Genomic DNA, 25,084 nt, shown 5'->3' with positions numbered 1-25,084 from the left:
CACTCCAGTACATAAGCATGCAACCTAGGGAGATACTCCACTGAGGGAGTACAGAATTTTGTGATGTTAAACTAAGGCCCTGTCTGCCTGTTCAGGTTAGAATCATAGAATCATAGAAGTTACAACATGGAAACAGGCCCTTCGGCCCAACATGTCCATGTCGCCCAGTTTATACCACTAAGCTAGTCCCAATTGCCTGCACTTGGCCCATATCCCTCTATACCCATCTTACCCATGTAACTGTCCAAATGCTTTTTAAAAGACAAAATTGTACCCGCCTCTACTACTGCCTCTGGCAGCTCGTTCCAGACACTCACCACCCTTTGAGTGAAAAAATTGCCCCTCTGGACCCTTTTGTATCTCTCCCCTCTCACCTTAAATCTGTGCCCCCTCGTTATAGACTCCCCTACCTTTGGGAAAAGATTTTGACTATCCACCTTATCTATGCCCCTCATTATTTTATAGACTTCTATAAGATCACCCCTAAACCTCCTACTCTCCAGGGAAAAAAGTCTCAGTCTATCCAACCTCTCCCTATAAGTCGAACCATCAAGTCCCGGTAGCATCCTAGTAAATCCTAGTAGGTTGATGTAAAAGATCCCATGGCACTATTTGAAGAAGAGCAGGGGAGTTCTCCCAGTGCCCTGGCTAACATTCCTCCTTTAACCAACACCGTCAAAAAATAGATTAGCTGGTCAGTCATCTCATTTGCTGTTTGTGGGATCTTGCTGTGCACAAATTGACTGCCCGTGTTTGCCTACAGTGCAATCGTGACTACACTTCAAAAAGTAATTATTTGGCTGCGAAGCGCTTTGGGACATCCTAAGGACGTGAAAAATGCAAGTTCTTTCTTTCAGAGTTTTTTTAATCATAATGTTTAGTTGCAATGTTATTGTTCATTTAATGATTATGCAACAAGCAGAAAATTCTTGGTAAAAGTTCTAATGGAGGTAAATTTCTGACTGTGTAACATGTATTTTGATCTAGTGGTGCTGGTTTATACTTCTCCTTGTCCCTGTAAACAAGTTACCTACCTCTTTACATAACTGTTGATGAACTGACAAAATTACACCGGTCCCAGGTAAATACTGTGGAAAACCAGAATGGGTTTTATTTATTTATTTGTGCTCAGGATTTATTGCCCATCCCTAGTCACCCTGAGAAGGTAGTGGTGGGCCTTCTCCTTGAAGTGTGACGATGGTGCTCCCACAATGCTGTTAGGTAGGGAATTCCAGGATACTGATCCAGCAACAATGAAGGAACAGCAAAATACCTCCTAGACGGGATGATGACTTGAAGGGGAACATGGAGATGATGGTGTTCTCACAATTTTGCTGCTCTTGCCCTTCTCGGTGGTAAAGGTCACAGGGGGGGGGAAGATGCTGTTGAAGTAAATTTGGTGAGTTACTGCAGTGCATCTTATACATAGTACATACTGCAGCCACGGTGCAGGGGTGGTAGAAGGGGTGGATATTGAATCCAGTGGCAGAGGCTCCGGTTAAGTGAACCACTCTGTCTTGAATGGTGTCAGATGTTCATGGGAATAAGGCAATGTAAAACCATTCCAGTAACATTACAGCAATTATTTTCTCCTTTTATTCAGATCTCCCTGGATCACATACCAAATGGGGCTAAGAGGGTGAGTGACTCAGTCCCAGACCTCTGTTAATGTCCTTCTTGAATGACTCACCCTTCAATAATTTTCCTTCTGGCCCTTGAGGATCTGCCTGCTCAGCAGCAACCCCCCCCCCCAAAACAACAGTATAGCAATGAGTGGCAGATTGTAGGCGTGAATCCATGTCTCATTACTCCCTTTAATCTGCCTTGAAATCCGTGAGTGGTTGAAGAACTCAACAAAGCATTCTTTCAGCCTCTCAAAAGGGAAGCTTGACGAACTATAATTCATCCTACAAAATGCTACATTCAACTTCTTGGCTGTGATACAAATATACTCCTGTTACTCTTAGGCACGGTCTAAGGCTATAATGAATTTTCTGATCGGTCCTAGAGATATAGGGACCAACTTTTTGTGTAGTTATGTCCCGTGTTCTCCAATTTCTTGGAAAAGGGGCCAGGATCGCGTAACTCCAGGGCCCCAATATTAACGCAAAGGTGGGCTCTGAGCCGGGGGTGGGGGGGAATTGCTTGCGCGAAACTCAGCAGAAAATTTAGCAGTCGGCATGTCCAACTTTAACTTGATTGCCTAATTAAATTTTTCCTTCCAGGTTTCGTGTCTCCAAGCTGTGACAGCGGGCGAGACATGCACCCGCATGATGCAATGTCAAATCGACTATTTAATGCAAATATGGAATTTGGAGGAGCTATGAGGTTTTGGAAGGAGACGGTGAGAGTTAGTGAAGATGGATTCAGCACGAGCAAGGCCAGCACCCAGATTTAATGATGCTTCCCTTGACTTACTGCTGGGTGCAGTCAGGAGCAGGACAGAGCTAATTTTCCCCAGCAATGGGAGGAAGAAACCTGCTCCTCTCACCAAGAAGGCGTGGTTGGAGGTGGCTGAGGCAGTGAGCTGCAGGAGCATTGTGTCCCGGTCTTGGATGCAGTGCAGGAAACGGTTTAATGACCTAACTAGGTCAGGAAAAGTGAGTACAGTTGCTGATTCACCTACATCCTGTGGTGTACAATAACCCCCCTCTCACACTGCCTTGCCAAGCGTACTCCATCATATCACTCCTCACATCCACTTAAGTTTCAACAGCACCCATCCTTCACTTTCTATGCACTTCCTCAGCTCCCCATGTATCCATCCACCACTGTCACTCATCCCAATCCTAATACAATGTGATGCATCTGTCTGATAGTCACCTCATTGAATGCACTGCACCCATCGGGTGAATACGAGACCTTCAGTCACTCTCAGGTCCTTTCTTTTGCCCCTTGTAGGACAAGAGAGTGCAAAACGTAAGGGATGGAGAGAGGACTGAAGGTGATCCACCACAAATTGTGCAGCTTACAGATCCAGAGGAGGACGCCATGGAGATAAGTGGCACATCTGTGTCCCTGTCAATTGGAGATGGAGAGACTGGAAACTCGCAGATGCCTGGTGACAGAATTAAAAATATCTCTGACTGAACTATAAGTAAACAATTTTACAACACCAAGTTATAGTCCAACAATTTTATTTGAAATTCACAAGCTTTCGGAGGCTTCCTCCTTCCTCAGGTGAATGTTGTGGAAAATTCACCTGAGGAAGGAGGAAGCCTCCGAAAGCTTGTGAATTTCAAATAAAATTGTTGGACTATAACTTGGTGTTGTAAAATTGTTTACAATTGTCAACCCCAGTCCATCACCGGCATCTCCACATCATGAACTATAAGTAGCCAGAGTATGGTGATTGTCAAGATTGTTACTTGCCAGGACTAATTCATATCTGTTCCCTTTGTCTTCCAGGGCCTTCACGTGTAGAACAACACTCTGTGGTCATGCCTGATGACGATTCCTCAGAGGACTTCTTTCCTCTGAGGGTCCACCATCACAGAACGTACAGCCACGCACTTCGGGTCCAGTTAGACAGTTGGGTTTTCAACTGGTGATTCACAATTCACAAATGAGCATGAGCAGACACTGGTGGCAGGGACAGCTATGGAGAGTCTGTGTCGGGGGACGCACTCCTCACCAAGCTCTGCTCAGCTGGGCACAGATGCTGAACCCTGGGGGCCATCATTAAGAAGGAGAGTGATAGAGGTGCAGCTGCAACTTTGCGAGATACCGGCAGACATGCCACATACACTCCCCACAATATCGGGGATGATGGAGGAGTCCAGCTCCACCAGTAATGGATTGTTGTCGCAGATAATTATGAGCATGTCTGCCATGGAAAGAGTGGCCGCTTCCGTGGAGCTTCAAGCACGGCACTCAAATGAGTCTATGCAGACCATGACCATGGCCGTGCAGGAGATGTCAGCCGCCGTAAACAGGATAACAGATACCTTGGGCACGATTTTAAAAGAAATCTGCTGGTGCGTTGGGGGCAAAAAAATGGAGCAGGCAGAAATCCCGGCTCCAACACGCTGCAGACGCGCACGACCCCGAGTCATCTGGGTGCGCACTCCAGTCCCGAACTAGGAAGTCCCACCAACAATTAAACCCGTCAGGACGATACTTAAATCATCAATCCAACTAGTTAACCTCATTTAAAAATCCAAAAATACAATTAGGAATGAAGGCAAGTGATTTCAATGCTGCCTCAACGCGTTTGCCGTGCTGTGTGAAACACGCCCATGGTGAAGGAGCCGAGTTTCAGCTGGCAGCCATTGGACATTTAATTGCCTGTTTGACAGATGGGGATAAAAGGTCAGTTATTGCAGCAGGGCACTCAGTTCTCTCAGACAAACTTATGGCTGGGTGATCTTTGTGTTTAGACTGAAACTTCTTGATTTCCACTCAGAATTGTTTTGTTTACACATATTGGGCCCGATGTTAGCAGGGCTGCGGGTTCTCGGCAGGGGGGCCATCGGGCGCGTGGGTAACGCGCCCAGTGAAATTAGTCAGCTTCCCGCGCAATTGTAGCATCCAATCCACTAATTGGATCCACTTACCTGGTCTTCCGGGTTCCCCACTGCTGAGCTGCACGTCGGGCGGGCTGCGCATGCGCAGTAAGATCTGTCAGCTGGAGGAGCTCTATTTAAAGGGGCAGTCCTCCACTGACAGATGCTGCAACAAATAGAAAAAATTACAGCATGGAGCAGCCCAGGGGGAAGGCTGCTCCCAGTTTAATGATGCCTCACTCCAGGTATCAATACATGGGGTGAGGAGGAGGGGGAGGACAGAGATCTTCCTCCCGGCATGCGGGAGGAAGCGGCCTGCCTCTGCCACCAGGAAGGCCTGGCTCGAGGTGGCAGAGGAGGTCACCAGCGCAACCTGCATACAGTGCAGGAGGCGCTCCAATGACCTCAGTAGGTCAGCCAAAGTGAGTACACGTAGTCTTTCCCCTACACTCCGTCTGCCACATCACTGCCCCCACCCCACATCTCCTTCAGCACTGCCAACACTACTCTGTCACATCACCCCTCACACCCACTCAAACCTCATCCTCATCTTACCTGCACTTACTCACCTCGCCAGTACTCATCCCGCCACGACCACTCAACCCAATCCTCATACAATCTCATGGCTCTATCTCATACTCACCCTCTCGTGCATCTCTTTCACGGCCAGCCTCACTCAACCTGCCACTACCTGTGCTGCAGCCACAGGCCATGCATCACATATATGCAGTAGGCAGTGTAAGGCAAACGTGTCGTGAGCATGAAGGGGATGCACAAGGGTGTTTGAGGGTTTGTCATGGGTGTTACTTATATTGAATTTCTGACCAACTCACATTACATATTATATTGGCACCACTACTGCCATGTCTTCGCGAATCCTGTCTGGTTTGTGCAATAATGCCCGCTCCTGAGGATCACTATGCGGACCCACAACTGATGCCACCCATTGTGTCACTGCAGAGTGGGTGTAGGTGTATTTGTAGGGCTCTTTTGCACAGACGACTGAGAGACATCGGCGATGTCCCCGGTTGCACCCTGGAAGGATGCGGAGGAGAAGTTGTTGAGGGCAGTGGTGACTTTGACAGCGACAGGTAAGAAGATGGTGCTCAGGCCAGCCAGGAGCAGCCCCGCATGAAAGAGGCTGCAGATGTCCACGGCTACATGTCGAGTGACTCTGAGCCTCCGTGTGCACTGCAGAGAGGTCCAGGAGGCTGAGCCTTGGTCTGTGGACCCTGTGGCGAGGGTAGTGCCCTCTGCGACGCATCTCTCTCTGCCGTTGCCCTCCCTCCTGCTGTACGGGTGGATGTGTCACAGCACTCTGTTGTGGAGCTCCACGTGTCAGAGGTGGACGGCGTGGATGGCGAGGCTGGTGAGGCTGTTCGAACCTCCGAGGAGGTCATGACTGCAGCTACGGCGGCCCCCATCCGCAAGATGTACATCTGAGGGGGTCCGCAAGGTAGGTACATGTCTCCGGACCCCGGGGTAAGTGTGCAGGTTGGTGACTTTGACTGTCAGGAGGAGGGTGGTGGAGGCCAAACTTTGTCCCAAGTGACAGAGTGGCCTCCTGCAATGGGTAAGGGTCTCCCCCCCCCCCCCCCCCCACCTGTCAAATGGACCTTTGCAGCTGCCACAGGCTGACAGCTGCAACACGTCCATTTGACCTGGGAGTGTTTCCCCCAGTGTGGGAAACAGTCCCAGTTTGCTCTAAAATCCCACCCCTCCTCACATAATCCCTTAATCAGGTCAGTTAATGACCTGAAATACCTAAATAAATACTTTCAAGTAGCATCCCGCTGGCTTTAATTGCCTGCGGGATTCCCACCAGCAGGGGCTGCACACGCACGCCTGCGCTTCAGCGGGGAACCCGGCAGTGTGCGGGTTCGGGGCGGGCTCCGGTCCAGCTCCGGAATTCTCCGATTTTCGGAGCCCCCCCGCCAGGAACGCACCCGATAGCGGGTGCTAAAATGACGCCCATTGTCCAACTTTTCGGACCCCCTCAAACTGACACCATCAGGATGCGGTGGGTGGGTCAGGGTGGGGGGTGGGCGATGGCTGTATTCGCCACTACATCCAAGGACGAGCAACATCACCATCCTCGCCAGGCACAGCGTGCACTTCCGCCACTTGCAGCTCCACAACACAGTGCTGCGCCACAGGCACAAGAGAGAGCACAGAGAGGAACAACAGAGGCCAGCAGACCCTCTGAGGAATCGCCCTCTGTCATCGCTGCGGTCATTGAAGGGCCTGTAAGAGAACAGAAGGCAATAATGGGCATCATCATGGATGTGTCATGTTGCAATGAGCATACTGAGATGTTCAACATGGCAAACATTGTTAACATCAATTCATGTTGTGTGTGATGAATGTTAAAGTTGTGTCACCAGACGTTTGTGGGGTGCCAGTCTCGGCATCCCCGACAGACAGGCACACGAGGGTGCGGCTGATCTGCGGGGCTTCCTCCTCCGCATCTGTGAGGACCACTATTTGTAGTGACCCCACTCCAGTCCTCACCCTCTCACGTGCATTTTGCGCTCTCTTCCCCTAGGAGGGGAGAAAATATAGACGTGTGAGTGAGTGATGGTGAAGTGGCCAACCGATGAATGCATTGCTTTGAGTGAGGCTGACCGTGAAAGAGGTGCATCAGAGAGTGAGTATGAGACAGAGACATCACATTGGATCAGGATTGTGGTATTGGTGGGGTCACAAATGGGGAGGTGAGGAAGTGTTGAAGTGCAGGTAAGTTGAGGATGAGCCTTAAGTGGTTGTGAGGAGTGATATGATGGAGTGGTCTTGGCAGTGCAGAATGAGTTGGGGGTGGAGGCGGGGGAGGGGGTGATGCGCAGTATGGAAAGCAGGAGAATCAATAAGTGTACTCACTTTTGCTGACCTAGTTAGGTCATTGAAACGCTTCCGGCACTGGACCCAAGAGCGAGATATTTTGCTCCTGCTGGTGGCCTCCTCTGCCATCTCGAGCCAGACCTTCTTGGTGGCAGAGGCAGGGCACTTCCTCCTGTCGGCTGGGTAAAATAGTTCCATCCTCCTCCTCACCCTGGCCAGTAACACCTGAAGTGAGGCATTGCTCAATCCTGGAGCAGCCTTGTCCCTGTGCTGCTCCATTGGGTCTTCTTGCTCTTTGCTCCAGCAAAATCCATTGGAGCAATGGCCCTTTAAATCCAGATGCTCCAGCTGACAGCCTGTCATGCCGGTGCACGGTCCACCCACTGCGCAGCTTTCGGACGGAAAACCCGGAAACAAGGTTAATGGCCACCAAATAAGTCGCAATCTCGTGGGGAGCGGTAAGTTTTTATTTGTCGGGTTTGGCGCGCACCCATTGACCCCCCCCCCTCCCCCGCTACCATCCCGACGCCAATAAGGCGTCACCAATCTGCACCAACCTGCTGTCCAGCAGAGTGGTTGGAGCGATGTGGCGCTGGCCCAGAGAGGGATGATGGCAAAAGGGGACATGGAAGGATGAACTCCACTCAAAGCGCTCCCGCAAATCACCCGTTGCCCCTCCCCCACCCCCACTGCCTCAGCCAGTACCTGGAACAGTCTTTGGCGGAGCCCTCAGGGGTTCCAAAACCCAGAGCTCGTAGACAGAGAGCATCTCAGCAGTCAGGGCAGGGATCTGAGCAACCTGACTCTACCTCTGCTCAAGTCACAGGGGATGCATCATGTAGAAGCAGTAGGAAGTGTAAGAGAAGGCTATTGTAATTCACCAAGGGTACGCACATGGGTATTTGACAAAATGTTATGTTGTTAAGTTTCCTTTTTTTATAATGGAAAATTTGATGATTTGCTCCACTTCACCGTCTTGGTCATTATTGCGTCCTGAGTGCCAACTCCCCCTTTCAGTTCATAGAAAGAACCATAGAATCATAGAAAGGTTACAGCACAGAAGGAGGCCATTCGGCCCATCAAGTCTGCGCTGGCTCTATGCAAGAGCAATCCAGCTAGTCCCACTCCCCCGCCCTATCCCCATAGCCCTGCAAATCTTTTCGTTTCAAATATTTATCCAGTTCCCTTTTGAAGACCATGATTGAATCTGCCTTCACCACCCCCTCGGGCAGTGCATTCCAGATCCTAATCACTCACTGTGTACAAAAGTTTTTCCTCATGTCACTTTTGGTTCTTTTGCCAATCACCTTAAATCTATGACCTCTGGTTCTTGACCCTTCCGCCAATGGGAACAGTTTCTCTCTGTTTACTCTGTCTAGACCCTTCATGATTTTGAATACCTCTATCAAATTTCCCCTCAACCATCTCTGTTCCAAGGAGAACAACCCCAGCTTCTTTAGCCAATCCACATAACTAAAGTCCCCCATCCCTGGAACCATTCAAGTAAATCTCTTCCGCACCCTCTCGAAGGCCATCACATCTTTCCTAAAGTGCGGTGGACACAATACTCCAGTTGTGGCCAAACCAGTGTTTTATAAAGGTTCATCATGACTTCCATACTTTTGTACTCCATGCCTCTATTTATAAAGCCCGGGATCCCGTATGTTTTTTAAACCACTTTCTCAACCTGCCCTGCCACCTTCAACGATTTGTGTACATATACCCCCAGATCTCTCTATTCCTATACCCTTTTTAGAATTGTGCCCTCTAGTTTATATTGCCTCTCCTCATTCTTCCTACCGAAATGTATCACTCTGCATTTTTCTGCTTTAAATTTCATCTGCTACGTGTCCGCCCATGCCACCAGCCTGTCTATATCCTCTTGAAGTCTATCACTATCCTCCTCACTGTTCACCATCCTTCCAAGTTTTGTGTCATCTGCAAATTTTGAAATTGTAACCTGTACACCCAAGTCCAAGTCATTAATAAACATCAAGAAAAGCAGTGGTCCCAGCACCGACTCCTGGGGAACACCACTGTACACCTCCCTGCAGTCCAAAAAACAACCGTTCACCACTAATCTCTGTTTCCTGTCACTTAGCCAATTCTGTATCCATGTTGCTACTGCCCCCTTTACTCCATGGGCCGCAATCTTAATAACAAGCCTACCGTGTGGCACTTTATCAAACGCCTTTTGAAAGTCCATATACACCATGTCAACTGCATTGCCCTCATCTACCCTCTCTGTTACCTCATCAAAAAAACTCTATCAGGTTAGTTAAACACGATTTACCTTTAACAAATCCATGCTGGCTTTCCCTAATCAATCCACACTCGTCCAAGTGACTGTTAATTCTGTCCCGGATTATTGTTTCTAAATGTTTCCCCAACACTGAGGTTAAACTGACTGGCCTGTAGTTGCTGAGTTTATCCTTACACCCTTTTTTGAACAAGGGTGTAACATTTGCAGTTCTCCAGTCCTCTGGCACCACCCCTGTATCTACGGATGTTTGGAAGGTTATGGCCAGTACCTCCGCAATTTCCACCCTTACTTCCCTCAGCAACCTAAGATGCATCCCATCCGGACCAGCTGACCCATCTACTTTAAGTACAGCTAGCCTTTATAGTACCTCTTCTTTATCAATTTTTAGCACATCCAGTATCTCAACTATATCTTCCTTTACTGGGACTCTGGCAGATGCAAAGTATTCATTTAGTACCTCGGCCATCCCCTCTGCCACATGAGTAGATCTCGTTTATGGTCCCTAATCAGCCCCATCCCTCCTCTTACTACCCACTTACAGTTTACATGCCTGTAGAAGACTTGTGGATTCCCTTTTATGTTGGCCACCAGTCTATTCTCACTCTCTCTTTGCCCCTCTTATATCTTTTTTCACTTCCCCTTTGAACTTTCTATATTCTGCCTGGTTCTCACTTGTGTTATCAACCTAACATCTGTCATATGCTCCTTTTTTCGGTTTCATCTTAATCACTATCTCTGTTGTCATCCAGGAGCTCTGGCTTTAGTTGCCCTACCGTTCTGCCTCGTGGGAATGTGCCTAGACTGTACCCAAACCATCTCCTCTTTAAAGGCTGCCCATTGTTCAATTACAGTTTTGCCTGCCAATCTTTGATTCCAATTTACCCGGGCCAGATCTGTTCTCATCACATTGAAATTGGCCCTCTTCCAATTGAGTATTTTTACTTTAGAGTGGTCCGTGTCCTTTTCCATAGCTAATCTAAACCCTCTGATACTATGCTCACTGCTCCCTAAATGCTCCCTCACTAACACTTGCTCCACTTGGCCCACCTTAATCCCTAGAACCAAGTCCAGCAATGCCTCCTTCCTCATTGGGCCGGAAACGTACTGGTCAAGAAAGTTATCCTGAACACATTTCAAAAATTCCTCCCCCTCTTTGCCCCTTATATTATTATTATTATCCCAGTCTATATTAGGATGATTGAAGTCCCCAGTTATCACTACTCTATAGCTTTTGCACCTCTCTGTAATTTCCCTGCAAATTTGCTCTTCTATATCCTTCCCACTAGTTGGTGGCCTATAGAATACACCCAGCAGTGTAATGGCACATCTTTTATTTCTTAACTTTAACCAAATAGATTCTGTCCTTGACCCCTCCAGGACATCCTCTCTCTCCAGTACTGCAATATTCTCCTTCATCAATACTGCCACCCCACCTCCTTTCTTTCCTACCCTGTCTTTCCTGAACACCTTGCTTCATGATGAATGTCAATGCATGATAGGACCTATTGGGGGATGTGCAATGAGTGTATGCTTGGTGGTGGAGGTGGGAGTGGGCCGGAGGATTTCATTTATTATTTTTTCCACTGTGAGTCACTAGCTGAACCTTCAGGCTATTTGGGCATCCAGGGCAGCAATGTACACGGCTGTTCTGGCAATGGGTGCCCCATCTTCATATTGCTCGTTGTCCTCATCCTCCTGCCACCTGATGGCTTACTCGATGACACACCTGGTGGTCATGTAGCTCTCATTGTGGTGCTCTTGTGCCTCATTGATGGGGTTCCTCACAGGTGTCACGAGTTTGAAGGGGGTATCCTGTGTCTCCTAAGAGCCAGCCCTTAAGTCTGTTTCCTGGTAGGAAGAGGTTTGGAATTTTGGACTTCCGCATTGTAAAAGCATCATGACAGCTCCCAGGGAATCTGGCACACACCTGCATGAACCTCTTCTTGTGGTTGCACACCAGCTGTGCATTGACAGAGTGAAATCCCTTACAGTTGATAAAAACTCCTGGTTCATATAGTGGTCCTCTGATTACCTGTACCTGTGGGAAGCCAGCCAGAGACGCAAAGCTGACTGCCGGCTCATTCTGGCTATTGTCGTCACAGGGGAAGTTGACATAAGTTGACACCCTGGCAAACAACCCATCCGTTACCTGCCTTATACATTTATGTGCAGTTGACTGAGAGACCCTTGAGATATCTCCAGTGGCGCACTGGAAAGAGCCAAAGGCAAAGAAATTGAGGGCAGTGGTGACTTTGACAGCCACGGCCAATGCGTGGCCACCAGGTCCAGCAGGGAGCAGCTTTCTTGAAGGAGGCTGCAGATGTCTGTGACCACCTGCCATGTCAATCTGAGCCTGCAGAAGCACTGCTCTTCAGATAGGTCAAGGAAGCTGAGCCTCTGTCTGTAGACCCTCTCACGTGAGTAGTGCCTCCTGCGACCTCAGCCCCACTGTTGCTCTCCTCTCTGCTGTTCTCCTCTCTGCTATTCTCCACTCTGTTCTCCTCTCTGTTATTCTCCACTCTGTTCTCCTCTCTGTTATTCTCCACTCTGTTCTCTTCTCTGTTATTCTCCGCTCTGTTCTCCTCTCTGCTGTTCTCCACTCTGTTCTCCTCTCTGTTATTCTCCACTCTGTTCTCCTCTCTGTTATTCTCCACTCTGTTCTCCTCTCTGCTGTTTTCCACTCTGTTCTCCTCTCTGTTATTCTCTACTCTGTTCCCCTCTCTGCTGTTCTCCACTCTGTTCTCCTCTCTGTTATTCTCTACTCTGTTCTCCTCTCTGCTGTTCTCCACTCTGTTCTCCTCTCTGTTATTCTCCGCTGTGTTCTCCTCTCTGTTATTCTCTACACTGTTCTCCTCTCTATTATTCTCCACTCTGTTCTCCTCTCTGCTGTTCTCCACTCTGTTCTCCTCTCTGTTATTCTCCGCTGTGTTCTCCTCTCTGTTATTCTCTACACTGTTCTCCTCTCTGTTATTCTCTACTCTGTTCTCCTCTCTGCTGTTTTCCACTCTGTTCTCCTCTCTGTTATTCTCCGCTGTGTTCTCCTCTCTGTTATTCTCTACACTGTTCTCCTCTCTATTATTCTCCACTCTGTTCTCCTCTCTGCTGTTCTCCACTCTGTTCTCCTCTCTGTTATTCTCCGCTGTGTTCTCCTCTCTGATATTCTCTACACTGTTCTCCTCTCTATTATTCTCCACTCTGTTCTCCTCTCTGCTGTTCTCCACTCTGTTCTCCTCTCTGTTATTCTCCGCTGTGTTCTCCTCTCTGTTATTCTCTACTCTGTTCTCCTCTCTGCTGTTTTCCACTCTGTTCTCCTCTCTATTATTCTCCACTCTGTTCTCCTCTCTGCTGTTCTCCAGATCTGTGTTGCGCACGTCTCCCTTGTGCACCTCTCTCTTGTGCACCTGCAGATCCCACCACAGCACAATGTTGCTGCCGTGGATGGTGATTGTCTTCCTCCTCCAATGTCCTATTGAAAACATCCATGGCACCCCCCATTCTGATGTTGTCCGTTTGAAAGCCTCCAGATTTCTGAATCACGTCCATGATCACAAGAACTCTCTGAAAAAAATTTACCCAAGGAAACTAAGAAAGCAGTTGTAAGCACTGAGCCTTTATTCATATCAGGCAATCAGAACTTTAAACACCCCTGCTTCTGACTCAGAGGCGAGAGTGCTACCACTGAGCCAAGGCTGAAACCTTGAAGGTTGTAGGTCAAATCCCATTCCAGACAGTTGAATGTATGTAATCTATCACTTCAGTGCAGTACTAAGGGAAATCCCAATGATAAAAGTCCCGTCTTTCAGGCAAGACATTAAATAAAGGCCCGGTCTGCCTGCTTAGCTGGACGTAAAATATCCCATGGCCCAATTTAAAGAAGAGCAGGAGTATTCTCCTAGCGTCCTGCCCAATGTTTATTTCTCAGCCAACACCACAAAAAACAAATTATCTGGTCATTATCTCGTTGCTGTTTGTGGGACCTTGTGGTGTCCAAATTGGTTTCTGCGTTTGCCTACATTACAACAGTGGCAACACTTTAATAGTACTTCATTGGTTGTAAAGCACTTTATGATGTCGTGAAGTTATGAGAGGCGCTATATAAATGTTCTGTCTTCTTTACATATCAAGCTATTTATCCCAATCTTTTGTATTGTATAGTAGAGCAATGGATGAAAGAAAGTGGAAATGTGATTGCCCTGTCCCTGATCTCTCCAATAACTACCCATTTAACAAATTCAATGTTAACTGAAACAACCATTGACCTGGAAACTTTTGGTAACTGGTTTGTTGGCACATAGCTATATTTTCCAAGTAGGTTCTAATATACAGTGACATCTTTTATTTGGATAATAAAACATTTCAGTCTTAAAACACAGCTGATGTAGTTATTTTACAGCAGGACACAGCTATTCTGAGGCCCTAATTCTCTACTCAGTTAATGACTGGAAGAACTGTTGGCATCTTGGAAATTAGATTCAGATGCTTGGACCAGATGATTTTTGCAGGCGACTGCAGTAAAATGCTCATAAAATGTAGCACACGTCCAAAGAATTTTGAAAGCAAACTTTAGAAAGTGTGTACAATTGCTGTCCAAGTACTCGAGCCTATTTCCAAACCTCAACTCACTGTACAATCATCAGTAGCAATGCTAGCCGTCCGGTCACATCAAATTTTAAATGATGCGGTTTAATCAAGTGTACTCAGAAATCAGCCACTAAACTAGAGACTTTAGTGCAGAGCTAATTACAAGGAGTGCTTTCTGTTTACTGCTGTGTAAATGGCACAATTAGTTTTCATTTTGTCTATTGGATTATTTAATAATCTTATTTACAGGGTATGATTGCATGATATCAATCTGTTATAGTAGAGCTGATGCACTGCAGTAATGAAAAAGGATACATTTCCTTGTGGATGCATTACATATCTTTGAGAGCATTACATACATACGAACGTACAAAAATGATGGACATGAAAAGACCATTCAGCCTGTCACACACAGTTCTGACGCCGTATGCATGAAAATACAAACACTCTCCACCCACCCAGAGCCATGTAATCTCCTGGGAGAGGCGAAAAACCAGTCAAAAACCCAGGCCAAATAGGGAGGAAAAGATCCCCTTAGGTGATCGAAACTAGTCCAGGAGATTACATGAAGTAAAGGGAATTAGGGGTTACGGGGAGCGGGCAGGAAATTGGACATGAAGTTAGATTTGAGGTTACGATCAGATCAGCCATAATCTTATTGAATGGCGGAGCAGGCTCGAGGGGCCGATTGGCCTACTCCTGCTCCTATTTCTTATGTTCTTATGTACATTGGCCCTGATTTAGCTTACATTGGATCAGTTATGTTCATCATCTCCTGCAGAAAATGATATTTTTATGTTTGAGGGTGGCAAATATTCAGCAGGGAGATAACAGGAGTGGCATCAAAGAAGTCCACAGTGTCACAATGAAACCCATCTCAATTGATTCATTTTTCTTGGAATTGTAGGGTTCATCAAAAGCTCATGTTCCTACAGTGGAGATTCCAGTAATCTGCACTGTGCTTTTTTAAATTTGTTCTTGGGATGTGGGCGTCACTGGCAAGGCCAGCATTTATTGCCCATCCCTAATTGCCCTTGAGAAGGTGGTGGTGAGCCGCCTTCTTGAACCGCTGCAGTCTGTGTGGTGAAGGGAGTGCTGTTAGGAAGGGAGTGCTGTTAGGAAGGGAGTTCCAGGATTTTGACCCAGCGACGATGAAGGAACGGTGATATATTTCCAAGTCGGGATGGTGTGTGACTTGGAGGGGAACGTGCAGGTGGTGTTGTTCCCATGTGCCTGCTGCTCTTGTCCTTCTAGGTGGTAGAGGTCGTGGGTTTGGGAGGTGCTGTCGAAGAAGCCTTGGCGAGTTGCTGCAGTGCATCCTGTGGATGGTACACACTGCAGCCACAGTGCGCCGGTGGTGAAGGGAATGAATATTTAGGGTGGCGAATGGGGTACCAATCAAGCGGGCTGCTTTGTCCTGGATGGTGTCGAGCTTCTTGAGTGTTGTTGGAGCTGCACTCATCCAGGCAAGTGGAGAGTATTCCATCACACTCCTGACTTGTGCCTTGTAGATGGTGGAAAGGCTTTGGGGAGTCAGGAGGTGATTCACTTGCTGCAGAATACCCAGCCTCTGACCTGCTCTTGTAGCCACAGTATTTATGTGGCTGGTCCAGTTAAGTTTCTGGTCAATGGTGACCCCCCAGGATGTTGATGGTGGGGGATTCGGCGATGGTAATGCCGTTGAATGTCAAGGGGAGGTGGTTAGACTCTCTCTTGTTGGAGATGGTTATTGCCTGGCACTTGTCTGGAACGAATGTTACTTGCCACTTATCAGCCCAAGCCTGGATGTTGTCCAGGTCTTGCAACATGCGGGCACGGACTGCTTCATTATCTGAGGGGTTGCGAATGGAACTGAACACTGTGCAGTCATCAGCGAACATCCCCATTTCTGACCTTATGATGGAGGGACTCTCACTCTGTGTCCTGAGATTCCAGTAATCTGCACCGTGCTCTATCACTCTGTGTCCTGAGATTCCACTAATCTGCAACGTGCTCTATCACTCTGTGTCCTGAGATTCCACTAATCTGCAACGTGCTCTATCACTCTGTGTCCTGAGATTCCACTAATCTGCACCGTGCTCTATCACTCTGTGTCCTGAGATTCCAGTAATCTGCACCGTGCTCTATCACTCTGTGCCCTGGGATTCCAGTAACCTGCACCGTGCTCTATCACTCTGTGTCCTGGGATTCCAGTAACCTGCACCGTGCTCTATCACTCTGTGTCCTGGGATTCCAGTAATCTGCACCGTGCTCTATCACTCTGTGTCCTGAGATTCCAGTAATCTGCACCGTGCTCTATCACTCTGTGCCCTGGGATTCCAGTGACCTGCACCGTGCTCTATCACTCTGTGTCCTGAGATTCCAGTAATCTGCACCGTGCTCTATCACTCTGTGTCCTGGGATTCCAGTAATCTGCACCGTGCTCTATCACTCTGTGCCCTGGGATTCCAGTGACCTGCACCGTGCTCTATCACTCTGTGCCCTGGGATTCCAGTGACCTGCACCGTGCTCTATCACTCTGTGTCCTGGGATTCCAGTAATCTGCATTGTGATCTACGTAATGCTGGCAAGCTGCGGACGCAAAGCCAGCCCATGAGTATGTCCTCAGAAGGTGGGGCGAACAGGAGGGGAGTGAGCATGCACCGGTAGCGGTCTGCACTCCTTCTCCTCCTGGCTCCACATTATTGTTAGTGAGAAAGCAAAGTCATACCTATTCACCAGCGGCCTCCAGCGGTCCCTTTAAGGATCACAGGTTAGACCGCCGTGGACCCGGGGAAATTGCATGCCTCATGCACAGCACATGCTCCACCCGGTTTTTGCCGAGCTTGGTATCAGAGTCCTAAAGCAGGTGTTAGGCTCTAATTAGCATATTCAAGGGGCCTAATGCCTGTTTTAGGAGGGCATCCTGGGCACTTCCAGCGGGTGTGCGGGGGGGTGGGGGGGAGGGATTGCTGCAGGGAGTTCACTCCCAGAAATTGGTCCCCCCAATTCCTACCATTCCCCCAGAATTCGTGCGTGACGGAGAACAGTTTCTCCCCCTTGGTGTTCTAAATATGGAACTCTTCACTTCAGCTCCGACTTTAACTCTGATTCAGCTGTTGGTAAGTAAAAAAAACAGCAAGAGTTCAGGAAACTGTGCTTCAAAGAGCTTGCAATGGATTTGCTAGACCAAGGATTCTCAAAGCAGCATGAGATTATTTTTTGGCACCAAATCGGAATTTCGACATCTTGTGAATGTTGCACAAACCAGGAACAATATATCCAATGTAATAAATGCAGTTTCCAAAAATAAGAGACTGAGGAGGCTTCAGGAAAGATCCAACAGTGTGGGGAAAAGTGCTCCAAAATGCAAAATGGCCTCCAATATGAACAAGAGGTTTGAAGGTCTGCAGGTTGACACAGAAACTTCCACTTAAAGGTATATGTATTTGAAAATGTAACATTCAGTAGGTTGCATATTCCCAAGTATTTCAGGGACATTCAGGGAATGCATGGAATACACGAAAATATTGTCATATTAAAAAATTAATCAACCATCCCTGGGACCCGTCGATAGCCTCACAAATTTCACATTCATTTATAATAATGTAGCTTTCTCTTGGTCTGGGTGCTGAGGTATTAGGTTGAGGCAGTGCAGTTGAGTAGGCTGGCTCCTTCTCCAAGTTAACTGGAGCAGTAGTAGAAGATACTTTAGAAAACACAAAATCATAGAATCATACTGCACAGAAGGAGGCCATTCAGCCCATCGTGCCTGGGCAAGGTTAGCTTATTCATGAAAATGGGTAAGTGTGCTTAACTACTCATAAAGGGGCTCATAATATACCATCTGTTATGTTTTGGGATTTTATGCTCAATATTCTCCTTGGGTTCAGTATCATTGGCTATCCCTGTAAGTGGACCTTATGTCTCCTATGGATCAGAGTGTGCCATTACTTGCTCAATACCTAGGTAAATGTAGCAAGACCCAGGGATTGGACAGAGAGCTTTTGTCACTGTGGTCCAGATTACTGAAATGTGTCACACGCTGCCACATGAGGAGCCCCTCGAATTTGTTACAGACTGAGGTTCAGTCTAACAGACAAATTTATTTGTCATTAAACAGGTAAATGAAAGGCACTCAGTACAAACAGTAGGGCCCTAAATTCTCATGGAGTCCTCCCGATCTCCTGCCGTAGCTTTAGAAGCAGGTCAATGTGACGCCGCCCCCCACCCAAAGAAACAATATAAACAGTTGTATTTATGCCATTTCTCTAGAGATTCTGGCAATTTCCAGCCAGAGACCCCCCCTGTGGAAATTCCAGTCATATATTTATGGTCGTTACAACCCCCTCAAGATGTCATAACAACAAAGATGCTTCTTCTGTGCTAACTCTCAACATAAACATAATCCTTGAAACACAATCACTCACTTTTTATGTGACAAAAGCATTACTACAGAAACTCACTGTTGTAACGTAGGGAAATGCAGCAACCAATTTGCACATAGCCAGGCCCCACAAACAGCAATGAGATAAATGACCAGATAATCTGTTTTGGTGATGTTGGGGGCTTTGATTTAACATCTCATCCAAAAGACCTACGTCCTTCTGACTCAGAGGCGAGAGTGCTACCACTGAGCCACAGCTGACACCCTATACCTCAGTCTAAGTTACCCAGAGTGCATTAGCATTGGATCAGACAGGGGGAAAATGCGAGGCAGACTAAAATGAGTTTAGAGTGCATGTGCGTTAATGCACATAGCGTGGTAAATACGTTTTGTGAGCTGCAGGCTCAAGTTGGCCAAATGGGACTATGATATAGTGGCAATAACAGAGACCCGGCTCAAAGAAGGGGAAGATTAGGTACTTAATATTCCTGGCTACAAGGTATTCAGGAAAGATAGGAAAGGAAAGAAAGGAGGGGGTGGTGGCAATATTGATCAAAAAAACTATTATAGCATTGGAAAGGGATGATGTAGTTGAGCTATTACGCTACTGGATGTATACTATAGGCCACCAAATAGTGGGAAGGAAATAGAGCAGCAAATTCGCAGGCAAGTTACAGAAAGATGCAAGAGCTATAGAGTAGTGATAATGGAGGACTTCGATTATCCCAATGTAGATTGGAACAGTAACAGTGTAAAGGGCAAAGAGGAGGAGGAATTCCTAAAATGTGTTCAAGAGAACTTCCTGGAACAGTGTGTTTCCAGCCCAACCAGGAAGGAAACAGTACTGGATCTAGTTCTGGGGAATGAAGTGGGGCAGATGGGGCATGTTACAGTGGGGGAGCATTTGAGAAACAGTGATCATAATATCATTAGGTTTAGAATAGTTATGGAAAAGGACAAGGAACAACCAAATGGGAAAATGCTTAACTGGAGGAGGGCTAATTTCAATGAGTTAAAAAGGGATCTTGCCCAGGTGGATTGGAATCAAAAATTGGCAAGCAAAACAGTAATTGAACAATAGGAGGCCTTCAGGGAGGAGTTGGTTCGGGTACAGAGTAGACACCTCCTTATGAGGGAAAAAGGAAGGGCATCCAAAGCTAGAGCTCCCTGGATGACTAAAGACATAGAGATTAAAATGAAACAGAAAAAGAAGGCTTATGATGAATGTAAGGTTCATAATACAGTAGAGAACCAGGCTGAATACAGAAAGTACAGAGGAGATCGAAAAAATGGAATAAGAGGGCAAAGAGAGAGTATGAGAATAGATTAGCAGCTAACATAAAATGGAACACAAAAGTCTTTTAGAAACATATAAATAGTAAAGAGTAGTCAAAGGAAGGGTGGGACCGATTAGGGACAAAAAAGGAAAGACAGAGGGCATGGCTGAGGTACTAAAAGAACACTTTGCATCCGTTTTCACTAGAGAAGAGGATGTTGCCATTGTAGCAGTAAAGGAGGAGGTAGTAGCGTATTGGATAGGATAAAAAATGGATAAAGAGGAGATACTTGAAAGATTGGCAGTAGTCAAAGTAGAAAAGTCACCCGGTCCAGATGAGATGCATCCTAGGTTACTGAGGAAAGTAAGGGTGGAAATTGCGGAGATTCTGGCCACAGTCTCCCAATCCTCCTTAGATACAGGAGCAGTGCCAGAGGACTGGAGGATTGCAAATGCTACACACCTGTTCAAAAAAGGGGAGAGGGATAAACCCGGCAACTACAGGCCAGTTAGCCTAACGTCAGGGGTGGGGAAACTTTTAGAGACAATAATCCGGGACAAAATTAATTGGCACTTGGAAAAGTATGGGCTAATAAATGGAAGTCAGTACGGATTTATTCAAGGAAAATCGTGTTTGACTAACTTGATTGATTAAGTTCTTTGATGAAGTTGATGGGTTGATGAGGGTGGTGCAGTTGATGTTGTGTATATGGACCTTCAAAAGGCATTTGATAAAGTACCACACAATAGACTTGTTAGCAAAATTAAAGGCCAGAGGATTAATGGGACAGTGGCAGGGTGGATATAAAAATTGGCTAGGGGACAGAAAGCAGAGAGTAGTGGTGAACGCTTGTTTTTCAGTCTGAAGAGACGTATACAGTGGTGTTCCCCAGGGGTCAGTATTAGAACCACCACTCTGTTTGATATATATTAAAGACCTGGACTTGGGTATACAGGGTATAATTTCAAAGTTTGCAGATGACATGAAACTCAGAAATGTAGTAAACAATGTGGAGGATAGTAACAGACTTCAGGAGGACATAGACAGATTGGTGAAATGGGCAGACACATGGCTGATGATATTTAATGCAGAGAAATGTGAAGTGATTAATTTTGATAGGAAGGATGAGGAGAGGCAATATAAACTAAATGGTACAATTTTAAAGGGGGTGCAGGAACAGAAAGACCTGGGGGTGTACGTACACAAATCTGTGAAGGTGGCAGGACAAGTTGATACGGCTGTTAAAAAAGCATATGGGATCCTGGGCTTTATTAATCAAGGCATAGAGTACAAAAGCAAGGAAGTTATGCTAAACCTTTATAAAACACTGGATAGGCCTCAGCTGGAGTATTGTGTTTAATTCTGGGCACCACACTTTAGGAAGAATGTCAAGATCTTAGAGAGGGTGCAGAAGAGATTTACTGGACTGATACCAGGGATGAGGGGCTTCAGTTATGTGGAGAGACTGGAGAAGCTGGGGTTGTTCTCCTTTGAGCAGAGAAGGTTAAGAGGAGATTTGAAAGAGGTGTTCAAAATCATGAACAGTTTTGATAGAGTAAATAAGGTGAAACTGTTTCCAGTGGCAGAAGTTTCGGTAACCAGAGGACACAGATTTAAGGTGATCGGCAAAAGAGTCAGAGGCGACATGAGGTAACATTTTTTTAATTGTAAACAATTTTACAACACCAAGTTATAGTCCAGCAATTTTATTTTAAATTCACAAGCTTTCGGAGGCTTCCTCCTTCCTCAGGTGAACGAAATGAAATCCTCGAAATGAAATCGCATTTATAATTCACAGAACAATGCTTGGTGATTACAGACAGTTTTTTCAACTGCCCGTTGCCAAGGCAATCAGTGTGCAGACAGACAGGTGTTACCTGCAAGCTCTCAGAATATACAAATCACCAAAAAAAAACAACAAACAAAGAAAACAGAGATAGAGAGGTAGAAACACAGAAAAGACAGCAACTGACCCGTTATATTAAAAACAGATAACATTTGTTCGCTGGTGGGGTAACGTGTAGCGTGACATGAACCCAAGATCCCGGTTGAGGCCGTCCTCATGGGTGCGGAACTTGGCTATCAATTTCTGCTCGGCGATTTTGCGTTGTCGTGTGTCTCGAAGGCCGCCTTGGAGTACGCTTACCCGAAGGTCGGTGGATGAATGTCCATGACTGCTGAAGTGTTCCCCGACTGGGAGGGAACCCTCCTGTTTGGCGATTGTTGCGAGGTGTCCGTTCATCCGTTGTCGCAGCGTCTGCATGGTCTCGCCAATGTACCATGCTCTGGGGCATCCTTTCCTGCAACGTATGAGGTAGACAACGTTGGCCGAGTCACAGGAGTATGAACCATGCACCTGGTGGGTGGTGTCCTCTCGTGTGATGGTGGTATCTGTGTCGATGATCTGGCATGTCTTGCAGAGGTTACCGTGGCAGGGTTGTGTGGTGTCGTGGACGCTGTTCTCTTGAAAGCTAGGTAATTTGCTGCGAACGATGGTCTGTTTGAGGTTGGGTGGCTGTTTAAAGGCGAGTAGTGGAGGTGTGGGGATGGCCATAGCGAGGTGTTCGTCGTCATTGATGACATGTTGAAGGCTGCGGAGAACATGGCATAGTTTCTCCGCTCTGGGGAAGTACTGGACGACAAAGGGTACTCTGTTGGTTGCGTCCCATGTTAGTCTCCTGAGGAGGTCTATGCGATTTTTTGCTGTGGCCCGTCGGAACTGTCGATCGATGAGTCGAGCGTCATATCCCGTTCTTACTAGGGCGTCTTTCAGCGTCTGTAGGTGTCCATCGTGTTCCTCCTCGTCTGAGCAGACCCTGTGTATTCGCAGGGCCTGTCCATAGGGGATGGCCTCTTTGACGTGGTTAGGGTGGAAGCTGGAAAAGTGGAGCATCGTGAGGTTGTCTGTGGGCTTGCGGTAGAGTGAGGTGCTGCGGTGCCCGTCTTTGATGGAGATTCGTGTGTCCAAGAAAGAAACTGATTCTGAGGAGTAGTCCATGGTGAGCTTGATGGTGGGATGGAACTTGTTGATATTATCGTGTAGTCTCTTTAGTGATTCCTTGCCGTGGGTCCATAGAAAGAAAATGTCGTCGATGTATCTGGTGTATAGTGTTGGTTGGAGGTCTTGTGCAGTGAAGAAGTCCTGCTCGAACTTGTGCATGAAAATGTTGGCGTATTGGGGTGCGAATTTGGTCCCCATGGCTGTTCCCTGTGTTTGGGTAAAGAACTGGTTATCGAAGGTGAAGACATTGTGATCCAGGATGAAGCGGATGAGTTGTAGGATGGCGTCCGGAGATTGGCTGTTGTTGGTGTTGAGTATTGATGCTGTCGCAGCGATGCCGTCATCGTGGGGGATACTGGTGTATAGTGCCGAGACGTCCATCGTGGTGAGAAGTGTTCCTGGTTCAACTGGTCCGTGGGTACTGAGTTTTTGTAGGAAGTCTGTAGTGTCGCGACAGAAGCTGGGGGTTCCCTGTACGATGGGTTTCAGGATGCCCTCGATGTATCCAGAGAGGTTCTCACACAGGGTTCCGTTGCCTGATACGATAGGACGTCCGGGTGTGTTGGCTTTGTGTATCTTTGGGAGGCAGTAGAAGTCTCCCACGTGGGGAGTACGTGGGATGAGAGTGCGTAGGATGCTTTGAAGGTCTGGATCGAAGGTCTTGATCAGTTTGTTGAACTGGTGGGTGTGTTCTTTGGTCGGATCTGCGGGTAACCGTCTGTAGTGTTCCTGGTTGTCCAGTTGTCGGTATGCTTCTTTGCAATAGTCCGTTCTGATCTGTATGACTATGGCTCCTCCTTTGTCCGCTGGTTTGATGACGATGTTGCGGTTGGTCTTGAGAGCGTTGATGGCGTTGCGTTGAGCTCGGGTGACATTCTGGACTGTCTTCTGAGTGCGGCTGATGAATCTGGCATTGACGCATTTCCTGACAGCTTGAGCATACATGTCCAGCTGAGGGCAGCGACCCTCCGGAGGAGTCCAGTTTGACTCTTTCCTCTTCGGTTGCTGTACCGCGGATCCCTCTGTCTGCTGTTCCGGATCGTCGATTGTCTCATTGGGTTCGCTGCTGAAATCTTGGGGTTTGTGGTAGAATTCCCGGAGCCTCATTCTCCTGATGAATTCCTCTGTGTCCGCCGCGAGACTAGTGGGGTCCATTTTGGTAGTGGGGCAGAAATTGAGCCCTCGGCTGAGAACTTCGATTTCGTCTGGTTGAAGGGTGTGGTCGGACAAATTGACGATAGACTTCCCTGTGGTTGCAACCGTGGTACCAGGGGAAGCTTGGTCGATGCTGGTGGTGATGCCGAGTTTCTCAAGCTTCCTGCTCTTGGTTTTCATGTAGGTAGTGTAGTTCCGTTGCCTCGTCTGTTTGGCGGTATATCGTAGCTGGTCTGCTGTGTCCTGAGTACAGGTTGAGAGTATGGACTCTATCTTGGTTTCGAGGTTGTGGCGTCTGCTGTAGAGTTGGTGTATGAGATGGTTGCGGAGTGTCCGAGAGGTACGGCGGCAGAGTCTCTCAGCGTAATCCGAGTTGTATGTGGACTTGAGTGGGTTCGTGATCTGTAGTCCTTTCGGGATCTTGTCTGCTTTCTTGCAGCTCTGTAAAAACTTGATGTCTGCGTCTAAATGCGCGATCTTCTTGGATATCCTTTCATTTTTTTACGCAGCAAGTTGTTATGATCTGGAATGCACTTCCTGAAAGGGTGGTGGTAGCAGATTCAATAGTAACTTTCAAAAGTGTATTGGATAAATAGTTGAAGGGAAAAAATTTACAGGGCTATGGGGAAAGAACAGGGGAATAGAAACATCTATCACCATTCAGATAATAATCTGTCTTTCTGTTTTTACAACCAAAGTGGATAACCTCACATTTATCCACGTTATACTGCATCTGCCATGTTCTTGCCCACTCACCCAACTTGTCTTAATCACATTGGAGCCTCTTTGCATCCGCCTCACAGCTCACATTCCACCCAGCTTTGTGTTGTCTGCAAACTTAGAAATGTTACATTCAGTTCCCTCATCCAAATCATTGATAGATATTGTGAATAGCTGGGGCCCAAGCACTGATCCCTGCGGCACCCCACTAGTCACTGCCTGCCACCCGGAAAAAGACCCCTTTATTCCTACTCTCTGTTTCCTGTCTGTCAACCAATTCTCAATCCATGCCAGTATATTCCCCCCAATCCCATGTGCTTTAATTTTGCACACTAACCTCTTGTGTGGGACCTTATCAAAAGCCTTCTGAAAATCCAA

Source organism: Heptranchias perlo, chromosome 3 (genome assembly GCF_035084215.1).
Source record: "Heptranchias perlo isolate sHepPer1 chromosome 3, sHepPer1.hap1, whole genome shotgun sequence".
Lineage (NCBI taxonomy): Eukaryota > Metazoa > Chordata > Chondrichthyes > Hexanchiformes > Hexanchidae > Heptranchias > Heptranchias perlo.
Note: the sequence above shows the minus strand (reverse complement) of the source record.